Consider the following 8975-nt stretch of genomic DNA (forward strand, 5'->3'; position numbering starts at 1 on the left):
TCTGGGTACACAAACAATTTATTTTACATCTTTAAAAAATCTCATTATATGACCCTTTAAGACCTTTAAGGGCATGCCTGTTTAGATTTGCTGCATTGTTATCAAATATACTTAGAATATGAAATACTAACATGTTACCAATTAGGTAAATTTTCTGAAGAGAAAATTATGTGGTGCATGCTGTTGCAAGATTTGTCACACAAAATGTTTCAAAAATTGTTAACATGAGACAAAACAGCCCACCACAATTTCTCTACGATGTTCTGATATAGAGATATAAGTCTCACAGGGCTAACCTATAACACAGCAATGATGAAGAATAAGCTAACACACATACATGCATTTACACACAGAAGCAGAAATGGCAGAGTTAGGAAATAAGACACAGTCACATGACTGTAAAACAGATACCGTCAGAATGATTGACGAAATGTTTATTTAACATAATAATAAATGACTTCATAAAGTTAAATCATGTATCCATTGATGAAACATGTGAACACAATTTCATTGAGTATAAATTTTTGAATAATAAATAATAATTTTACAATTAATTTAACATAAAATTAGTAGTGAATATTGTAAAGGAAAAAAGATAGACACATTTTAAACTCAAATCCTAATAAGCATGCTCTTAATTATGTTAATGAGGGTCTCTGTTTCGCTCAGAGAGTATATAAGAGAATACTGATTTTTGGATTTGGAAACAATAAAGCAATGTTACATATTTTAATAGAAACATTTTTAGGCTCTGTCATGTTAAAGGCGGAGTCCACGATGTTTGAAATACGCTTTGGAAAAGGAGACGGGCCGACTACCAAAACACACTTATAGCCAATCAGAAGTAAGGAGCGTGTCTACTAAACGACATCCTTGCCGGGTTGCGTATGTGTGGGGTGGGTCTATCAACAGAAGGTCTAGATTCTATTGGGGTAGGGGCGTGTTTGTTTAGGTGATTTCAAATATCAACATTGGCTTTCAAACATTGTGTACTCCGCCTTTAAATTGTCAAATAGTGGTATAGCTCTGCAATTATTGGCATGTGATTTTAGGCTGGGCCAATAAATAACTTATCCAGATATGTTTTCAATATCAAATTGTGTCAATAACAAATGTCATGTCATTTAGTAGATTTGCAGCATATTTGCTGGTGAGCATTTGTCTGTGTTCACTTTCATAAAGTGCAACTATTTAGTTGGGTTCTAGCAGGTCGTGTATGTGAATAATAACCAATTGCATTATTACATGAAGTTTTGGGTGCAATATTTTAAAAAGAACGTATAAAAATGTAACTACTTTGTATTATACATCATGTCAGGACACGTTTATGTCATGGAAGGTAGAATAGAATCCTAATGCTGCTGATGTAAATACAGCCAGACATATATCCTCTTGATAGCAGCAATTCATTTCTGGTGATGCTCAGAGTTTTGGGGATAATGGAAAACTTTAATCCATATCTTTATGATTTCCTTTAAACATGCGTGCTGCAAATCAGTCGTACAAATGGCACCCACACCACTGTGTGACATCACATGTAATCTATGTCACGGTTAATCCGTGTCATGTCTTGTCTCTGTTCCGATTGTTATCACCTGGACATTCATTGATTAATTACCTGCCTCATCACACCTGTTTGTCATTTAGTCTGTGTGTATATATACCTGTGTCTTCTGTTTGCTCACTGCTGGATCATTGTCATTGCTACCCCGTCTGTTCCCTGTATTGGATGTTCCTGTGTTCACTGTGTTATCCCTCGTGTTTGATCATTAAATGTTATTTATTTGGAACCTTGCGTTTGCGTCCTGTCTCTCCAACCCAGTCGTGACAGAATGATCCGGCAATGAGTGTGACACAAACACTGGTATAAATACACAAAGACTAATGACACACAGGTGGAATGAATGATGTGATAATTAACAAGTGTCCAGGTGATGACAATATAGAACAGACACAAAACATGACATGGATCACCGTGACAATCTATGCATACAACAGCAGATATGCAAATTCATTACATTTTGTACTTGATATATCTTTACACACAGAGGACAGAAAAAATTTACTACACTGATTTTATTGTTGTTGACTGAAAACCCTAGGAGTTGTTTTGAAAAATTGTTTTTGTAATTCAAACTTAAACAACTAAAGGAATAAGACTTACAATTGGTGATCACAATTTGGCATTTATATTGGCTCACAGACTACAGGAAAATGTACTGCATTGGCTTTACTGTTGTTGAGTGAAAAACCAAATGTTTATAAACATAAACATCTATAGCAGTGGTTCTCTACTCCGTTTCTGGAGGACCACTGCTCTGCACATTTTGAATGTTTCTCTCATCTGACACAATCAGTTTAGTTCATAGAGATCTCTACTATTGTGTTAATTATTTGAAGCAGGTGTGTTGAGAACCACTGATCTAGAGAAGTTTTACTTCGCACACATTGTCAGACAGATGAACCTGAAAGTAGATTTTATATGCAAATAACAATTAGGTCAGACCTCTACGTATATATCATTCACATATGCTATAGACATTGTTCATTTTTCTCATGTTATGGCGCCACCTAGTGGACAATCTCTGCAATTTTTTGCAGTTGCTATGGATATAAATGGCATTGACTTTAACATATATGGCGGCAGACACGGCACAGTATGTTGCTAATTGTTTAGCCCTGTTTTTGGGCATCCTAAGTTGTTGTAGCCCTGATACAACCAGCATGTGTACATGACCTAAAACACACACACACACATTTATAAAAGCAAGCAGAAATCGCAATGTTGCACAATAAGATACTCACATACAACAATATACATAGACAGACCACAGTCTGTTAAGATTGGAAATACGACATCAGATACAATCATTACAAACATTGGCACCCCACAAGGTTGCGTTCTCAGTCCCATCCTCTACACACTGTTCACACATGACTGTGTTGCCACACACAAAAGCAACACCATTCTGAAGTTCGCTGATGACACCGCAGTAATAGGATGCATCACAGGCGACGACGAAGCGGCCTACAGGAAGGAGGTGGCCAGTCTTGTGGCATGGTGTGAGGACAACAATCTCACCCTCAACACAGACAAGACAAAGGAGATGATAGTGGACCTGCGGAAAAAGAAGAGAACTCACCAGCCACTGTTTATCCGACAGCTTGAAGTGGAGAGGGTGAGCAGTTTTAAATACCTGGGAGTCCACATCAGCGAGGACCTCACATGGACAATGAACACTACCCAGCTGGTTAAGAAAGCGCAACAGCGGCTTTATTTCCTGAGGAGGCTAAGGAAATTTGGTATGTCAACCAAGATCCTCCACAACTTCTATAGCTGTGTGGTTGAGAGCGTCTTGACCAGCTGCATCACTGCATGACCGCAAGCGCCTGCAGAGAGTGGTGAGGACTGCTGAGAAGATCATCAGGACTCCACTGCCCTCTCTGCAGACCATTTACCATCGTAGAGTCCAAAGAAGAGCTGCATCCATTGTTAAAGACCCCACCCACCCCCAACACGGACTGTTCACGCTCCTACCCTCAGGACGGAGGTACAGGAGTGTAAACTGTAGGACAACCAGACTGAAGAACTCTTTTTTCCCCATAGCTATCAGACTCTTAAACAGCCACCCATTTCAGCGGACAGTCAGTCCTACTGTCCACATCATTTGAACACTGTAACTACGTCGCTGCTAATACCACCACCATTATATACTGCCAGTGTTACTCATGTAGCCCCCCCCATCTAATTTTTGCTCATAAGTTAATATTATTGCTGCATTGATACAGTTATTTGCACTACCATTAGTATCACATTATTATATTGCACTCCATGTCAGTCTTTGCACATCTATTAATGTTATTGCTGCTATAAATACCTAGGTTACTGTTGTATTGTTGTCATTGCCATATTATATTTGCACATATTAGATCCTACTCCGTACTTATTACTGCACTACTGTTTCTCTTGCACATAAATTACTACCTCAAACTGTTAAATTGTTAATACTGTACATCTGCACATCTTGTATATAGTCCATATTTCAAACTCTACATTTCCTATACTTACATAAGAACATAGTTTACGTTTATTTATATATATATATAATTTTTTTTTTCCTTCCTTTTTCTATATGTTTATACATTGTATATGTGTATGTATCCGTGTAAATTTGTGTATGTATGTACAGTCCTGGCATTCTCTGTGGCCGGCAAAGTAAGAATTTCATTGCTCAGGGAAACATGACAATAAACGCTTTGAATCTTGAATCTTGAATCTTGAATACATAGGAATAACATTGAGAACCACTGATCTAGGGGACAGTTAAGGTGACACCCATTGTTCTTGATGTAAATATTTCCGGAATGATGAGCTAAAAATCCTTACAGACACTTGAGAACATAAAACAAACAGGCCCATCAGTTTAGTTGTAATCGCACACCATTACGCTTGACTCGTACATGGTAAATGCTGGTTGGCTGTTGGTTGGCATGTTTTCTAAGACATGTAATTATCCAAATAGACCATTATAAGAATCTGAAAGCAGATGTTATGTGCAAAATAACAAGTAGGTCAGACAAATAATTATTTGTCATATACATATGCTATAGTTATCGTTCTTTGTTCTTAGGTTATAGCGCCACCTAGTGGACATCTCTGCAATTTTTTACATGTGACCTTGGCGGGGGTCTATACATATTTGTACCAAGTTTTGTGTTGATATCTCATTCCTATCATAAATGATAGCCATTTAAGTATTTGTGGCCCCGCCTCTTCGTACTTTTGACCATGGTGTTGCGACGACGAGTGCAAAGTTCAACTTTTTTTGATAATTATTGATATTCAGTGTCTAAGGAATATTCCAGCACTGGATTGGTTCAGATCGGTCAAAAAACCTAGGACTAGTTCGCAAAAGTAGGTTTAAAAGAAAATGATGAATATCTAACAAACGATTCGACTGAGACAAGTGCTTCTTGAGGCAATGTTGTTCATTTTAAGTACCTCTATTGAATGATATGAGGATCTTGTTGATATCTGAAACACTGCATAATACACAATCACTTAAACACTAATAAAACGTGATAGCGCCCCCCGGAGGCCGAATTTTTTTCTTACTCTGCACAGACCTTCATGGACAATAGACAAACAGGCCCACCGCGTTTCGTTTCGATCGGCCTCCGTTAACCCTGCATAATAGCTGCTTTTTCTTGATTGGCCAATGGCGGCCATGTTTTTTGACCTACGCGAAATTCCTTTCTCAAACAGATAGTACCCTAGACCAAGAGCACCCGTGCCAAATCTCAAGGTGATCGGTTCCATATTTCTCTAGTTACAGCCCTTTAAAGTTGAGGTAGTGTTATAGCGCCAACTAGTGGTCAAGCGATGTAATTTTTTGCAGGTGACCCCAGAATAGTCCATGTATGTATCGCTGCAGCCCGGAGACTGCAAGTGGGAGGAGCTTACGCCGCAAGTGGGAGGAGCTAATGCCGCAAGTAGGAGGAATTTCAGAAATGTGCAAGTAGGAGGAGTTTACGCCGCAAATGGGACGGCGGTGAATGAGAATGGCAGGAAGTAGCGACAGTAATGAAAATAAACGATCCAATATCACGTTCCTCATCATGGTCTGATTTCTTACAGCTTGTTATTATTGTGTGTGTCCAATACCACTCACTGTCAATGATGAGGTCACATTTTTACACCTTTTTTACACTTAAATGTAATCAGGCTGTAGGCCTTATTCAAGCACATTTCTGAAGCTCCATATTCTACAATATCAAGTAAATTAACATATTAAAATGTGATGCAACTGGACCTAGTTAAGTGAATGTGTAAATACATGAAAAACATGTGGCCATCCATCTTTACTGCATTATTTTTTTAAATAGGAGGCTAATGTTTTTCTGAATGTTTTTCTGAATGTGTTACACATATATGACATTTAAATTTTTCAATGAATAAAATCATGTACAAGTCACTCAGAATTGATTGCAAAAGTGTTTATTTTATTTTATTATTTTTAGTCTTTGTAAGGAAACTATATCAGCTCATTAGAACTGATCTGCATGCAGTCAAATCTGCAAAATACAGGGTGGAAGGTTTTTGAATAAATGCCCTGGAGCTCACCTCGCTTTCCCTTCCCACCATAACCTGGTGGATACAAGAAGCAAAATAACAACTAGGGTTTATGGTTGACAGTGAACATTTACAAACATTAGGAATAATTTCTCAGCTCTGTAGGTCAATTGAATGGTGTCCAGAACTTTTAAACTCCAAGGGATGACATAAGTAAATTAGATTTTTAGTTTTCCTTTAGACTAAGAACTAGTTTATTCATCACCAATTTACACAAAAAGTACCAGGTGTGCAGCATTTGTACTCAAACTCCAAACAAGTGGAGATTGAGTACATCTTCCAGAAGAGCTGTTTGTAGTGAGATGTCTGTTTTCCAGCATGTAACACCTGAGGTGAAAAAAAATCACATAACATTATCAATGATTTTCTTGTTATGCATTTTCTTTTTAATGTCAATATTTACTTTCTAGCCATAAGATGTTCTTCAGCAACGCTCCTGATAACTGAACAGTTAGCACAGGCCGTTAAATTTTTTTAAAAAGCACATTATATAACATTCAACTACCTTGAAGATAAAGCATGATGGAGGGTCATCATCTTTTAACAGCTCATCCTTAAAGAAAAATATAAGTGGATTAAAATTGTTCTATGATGCACATTTTAAATCATCATTGCAATTGATTATGCATACCTTGCTAAAAACAGAGGGCACAACTGGGGTTTGGTCTGCTGAAATGAAGTAAATTAAAATTAGCTGACCAATATTATAGTTACATAATTTGAAACCCAGCAAAGTATATGTATTTTGTTTTATATCAAAGTTCTTACTTTCATATGCAAGTTCAGTTTTTTTCTTCCCGTAGGTTTCAGGGAGTGCAGAGCATTCTTCTTCTTCTGAAAGAGAATTAGAATTAAAACGTTATAAAATTATCCATTAATTTTTTATTTGACAAAAAATATCAGCAAAATATAAAAAGCTGACAATACCAGCTACAACAGCTAATTTTCTCTTTCTCCCATGTCTTGTACAATTTGATTATCATGCAACAAAAACAAATAAAGTAAGAAATAGAACAAGTTCAATATCAAAAATTAATTAAATGCAAGGATGTATTACATTGATTACAAATTACAGTAAAGACTTTTGTAAATATAGAAAAAAATTGAATTAATGGTCCAAATCCAATTCTAAATTATTCACCAATGAATAGAACAACATTTGAATACAAAAACATTTCAAAATCTTGCCAACCCCTAATAGTATTAAGAACAGCTATTAAAGGAGTTTGATAGAGCAAGTAGTGTTTACACCTGCTGATTTTTATCATCACTGAAACACTTTGTTACTTCTTTTCAGTCAAAGGGTCTGCAGAATATATTTTTACTGAAATAGTGTTATGAGCGAGTCACTGAATCATTCCGTTACATGTCTTCCCAAAACAGTTTACAGACTGAACAAGATTTCATCACTTCTTTAAGGGTTTCTTAAAACACCACGTTAAAAGTACAGCTAATTTTTTCACACTTACTTAATTTTCAAGCAAGATGGCACACCACCATTTTCCTATGTTCTTCATGTTTAGCTGTGTACATAAAGTAATGAATTAGTACAATTTTCAATTATATTAAAATGCATATAGCTACAAAAATAAATACTTACTTCAGTGGAGTCAAACTTCTGTCCCAGAATAACATACAGTGCATACTATAATATGCAAAGACACACCAAAAAAAGTTAAATGGGTAACAGCAATTGATTACACCTCGATGTTCCTCATTTACAGTACGTACTTGCCATCAAGACAAACACTCAGTTATTTGACAGCCTTTGTCTTGCATTGTCCTAGTAATGAAATCAAACACACCATAAATTATTAATTGATGTGATAAACACACAACAACTTGTAAATTAAGAACTTTATACATTACAGCAGAAGCTGTGAGTCATGTGGAACATCAAAAAATATCTTTCACTGATAAGTGAACCTAAAACACAATAACATGCGTTTCACATTTATTTCACTGATTGTTATGAGTAATACATTTTATAAAATAATTATGATATTAAAACAAATGTTTCAATTACATTACATTACATTATGAATTACAAATGAAAAGTTTTAAAATAATTGCATGCATTGTACAATTAAATTAGGAGTTGTAACGTTATTGTAATATCAAATCCATTTATAAAACGTTTTAGACATTTACAATTTGAAAATCAATGCAGACCTAAAACGTACAAACATTACACAGCCACAATACCTTATTATTATGGTCTTCAGAATCCATAATCTGGAGAGCAAATTGTAGAAATGGAATGCAGAAAAGATTTTGTCATCCACGTTACAGATTTTGTAATTTGTGTGCTAATAAAAAACTACAGAAATGTATCTGGATACACTTTACCCTTATCTTTTTTAATACATCAAGACTAAAAACAGCGTACAAACGCCATTATAAAATGGTCTTCTTCAGAACTTATAATGCTTTTTTACAAAACTAAAAACTGTACAGCAAGCTTACCTCTTCATTTCAACGACACGCTGACATGTGAAAGCGGTTTTCTTCTTTATTTTCTGAATGATCGATCGCTACAAAACTTACACATTAGCGCCACCAACTGTGGAGCATAAACCAATAGCTGCTACAGGTGATATAAATAAACCAATCAAAATCCTCTGGAAGTTTGTAAAGCCCACTTGCGGGTAAAGCTCCACCCACTTGCTGCTTACCCACCCATTTGCAGCTGGCTCCGACCTCCGTTTATACCCATCTCGAATAGTCCGCTGTATATGTGTACCAAATTTGGTTTCGATACCTCTTTCCAATCCCAAGTTATAGCCATTTAAGTCCAAGAGGCTCCGCCCATTGGGGGCGTTTGGGCGTGGCTTGACGACGA

General features: G+C 36.3%; 1 long non-coding RNA gene across 2 annotated transcripts; it reads right to left on the bottom strand.

Annotated features, from left to right (window-relative positions):
- Positions 1 to 6002: 6002 nt before the first annotated feature.
- LOC135774074 (uncharacterized) lies at positions 6003 to 8643 on the bottom strand. 2 transcript variants are annotated; one of them, XR_010543628.2, is made up of 10 exons: positions 8600 to 8643; positions 8339 to 8368; positions 7865 to 7916; positions 7734 to 7778; positions 7603 to 7656; positions 6902 to 6967; positions 6765 to 6802; positions 6639 to 6686; positions 6358 to 6460; positions 6003 to 6148 (listed from the first exon to the last, which is right to left on the bottom strand). It is a non-coding gene; the product is annotated as an uncharacterized lncRNA (long non-coding RNA). The 2 variants fall into 2 exon arrangements; XR_010543627.2 differs by having other exon boundaries at positions 6003 to 6460.
- Between the last annotated feature and the right edge of the window lie 332 nt (positions 8644 to 8975).

Source organism: Paramisgurnus dabryanus, chromosome 5, assembly GCF_030506205.2.
Source record: "Paramisgurnus dabryanus chromosome 5, PD_genome_1.1, whole genome shotgun sequence".
In the NCBI taxonomy this organism is placed as follows: domain Eukaryota; kingdom Metazoa; phylum Chordata; class Actinopteri; order Cypriniformes; family Cobitidae; genus Paramisgurnus; species Paramisgurnus dabryanus.